The sequence below is a fragment of the Elephantulus edwardii genome, unplaced genomic scaffold (assembly GCF_000299155.1).
Source record: "Elephantulus edwardii isolate Elephantulus edwardi_28Jun2011 unplaced genomic scaffold, EleEdw1.0 scaffold00256, whole genome shotgun sequence".
Classification (NCBI taxonomy): Eukaryota; Metazoa; Chordata; class Mammalia; order Macroscelidea; family Macroscelididae; genus Elephantulus; species Elephantulus edwardii.
The window spans coordinates 865091-867921 of record NW_006400006.1 but is presented as its reverse complement, the minus strand read 5'-3'; the positions used below and the strand labels follow the sequence as shown (position 1 = coordinate 867921).

The following is a 2831-nucleotide window of genomic DNA, read 5'->3' as shown; positions in this document are numbered from 1 at the left end:
ATGTTCTTGACAGTGGACTTTCCCAAAGCAACTCATCCTTTGACTTCCTGACTGCTAGTGCCAGGTGTGTTGATTGTAGATCCAAGCACGATGAAGTTGTGAACAACCTCAATCTCTTCTCCATTTATCATAATGCTGCCAACTGGCCTGGTGGTGAGAATCTTTGCAGAAAATGACAGTCCTTGAAATTCTGCAGTAAATATTTCAAATCCTCTTTGGTTTCTGTGAGCAAGGTTGTGTCATCTGCATAATGCAGGTTGTTGATAAGTCTTTTTTCCAATCTTCATAAAGTCCATCCTCCAGAATAGTGTATTCCACATATGGATTGATAACATATGGAGACAGGACACATCCCTGATAACACTCCTTTTTTAATATTGAACGTTGCAGCGCATCCTTGATCTGCTTCCTGGTCTAAACAGAGGTTTTGTGTGAGCACAATCAAGTGTTCTGAAATTCTCATTCTTCTCAGTGTTAGCCATAATTTGTTGTGATCCACAGAGTCAAATATCTTAGCATAGTCAATAAAACAAAGACATTCTTCTGGTGCTCTCTGCTTGCAGCCAACATCCATCTGACATTGGCTGTGATATCTCTAGTGCCACAGCCTCTTCTTAACCCAGCTTTATTTCTGGCAGTTCTCTGTCAATGTACTCTTCCAGTTGTTTTTTGATAATCTGAAATATTATTATTATTATTATTACATCTGAGTTTGAATAAACAGAGGTACTTGCCAAGAGTTTTTTTAAAGTATCTTATCATTATTAATCTGTACTGTATAAAACATTGTAGCACATGATTAGCTGATACAATCATTCTCAGATGTGGAGTTGCAGGTGTTCAGTTCTACAATGCTGTTCAAAACAGCTGAGAAAAGAAGAAGAAAGAATTCATTAAGAAGAAGAAGAAGAAAAGGTGTCAGAAATTCCTAAAGTAAATATTTTGGACATGTTGTGAGGAGAGACCGGTCCTTGGAGAGGGACATCATGCTTGGGAGGGTGGAGGAACAGCGCAGGAGAGGAAGGCCCTCTATGAGGCGGATTGATTCAGTGACTGGGATAATTGGGATGGGAGTGTCAGAGACAGTGTGATTGGCACAGGACAGAGCGGAGTTTAGGGCTGTTGTACATAGGGTCGCTATGAGTCGCAGGCGACGACGGCACATAACAACAACAACAACAACAACAACAAAAGGACTAGCTGAAGTTTTTTCTAAACTAAATCAAGGACTTTAATTGCTTCACGGACCCTTTTTGACACTGATAAAAAACCCAACAGAAACTCATTGCTGTCTAGTTGAAATTAACTTGACCCTCCACTGGGAGGTCAATTAGCTCACCCTCCCTTGAGTTTCTGAGGCTGTAAATCACATGGCAGTGATTTCCTATAGAGAAGTTGGGAAACAGTGAAATATCAGTGTGAAATACATGAAGAAAAAAGGCAAAGGATTACATAGACACTTTGTATTAATATTCTTAATACAAATTCCATTATCACTTCCAGGGATACCCAAGATGATCCATAACTTTCCATAAAGGACGTTATTACCATATCTGACAAGATGCCAATGTTGTCCAATTCTTTGCTGCTGGAATAAATTACTATGATTTGTATATTATTGTATTAAATATATATGCAAGGTTTTATGTAATATCTCCAATCTCCCAAAACAAATTAAAAAAAATTAGATGTATAAAAATACTGACAGAGATGAGAGGACAATTACTGCTTGGAGAATTCTCCACTGCTGCCAGCTCCTGGTGCCCAGCCCTTTCCTAGTCCAAACCAGCCCCAGCCACCAACACCTGTCCCTACCGCAGACTTCAACACTACCTACCATGAAACCTGTGGACATCTTACCCTTTACTGGACCTCAGATGCTCCCTACTGCTCCTGATAACTTGGGGTTTGCACCTGTAACAACTGAAAAAAGAAGTCTTGATACAGAAAATATAGATGAACTTTTAAACAGAGCTGATGTTGCTTTAGTAAATATTTACGCAGACTTGTATTTTTTTAGCCAGATGTGACATCCAATTTTTGAGGAAGCTTCCAATGTCATTAAGGAAGAATACCCAAGTGAGGATCAAGTCGTGTTTGCCAGAGTTGATAGTGATCAGCACTCCGATATAGCCCAGAGATATAGGATAAGCAAATACCTACCCTCAAATTGTTTCATAACGGGATGATGTTGAAGAGAGAATGCAGTGGCCAGTGATCAGTGCAAACACCTGCAGATTACATCAGGCAACAAAAAAGTGACACTGTTCAAGAACTTCACAATTTAGAAGAAATCTCTACACTTGATTGCAGCAAAATAAGCATTATTGAGCAAAGAGATTTAGACAACTATAGAGTACTTGAAAGAGTAGCAAGTATTTTGCACAATGATTGTGCCTTTTTTCTGCATTTGGGCCTGTTTAAAAACCAGAAAGATATAGTGGAGACAACACAATCTACAAGCCACAAGTGCTTTCTGCCACAGATATGGTATTTTTGGAATCTATGAAAAACTTTGACCTAACTTTCAATTGTATTCAAGATAAATGTGTTCCTCTTATTCAAAAAATAACATTTAAAATTGGAGAGGAATTGACAGAAGAAGGACTGTCTTTTCTTCTACTCTTCCACATGAGAGAAGATACAGAAGTAGCCCTGCAATTAATAAGTGAAAAAGGTCCAATAAAATTTTTGCATGCTGATTGTGACAAATTTAGACATCCTCTTCTACACATAGAGAAAACTCCAGCAGATGGCCCTGTAATAGCTATTGAGAGCTTCAGGCATGTGTATGTGTTTGGAGACTTCAAGGATGTGTTGTTGTTGTTGTT

At 38.7% G+C, this 2831-nt stretch overlaps 1 pseudogene; it reads left to right on the top strand.

The window, feature by feature from the left end:
* Positions 1 to 1688: 1688 nt before the first annotated feature.
* The window catches only part of LOC102846351, a 3905-nt pseudogene continuing 2762 nt past the window's right edge, over positions 1689 to 2831 (top strand).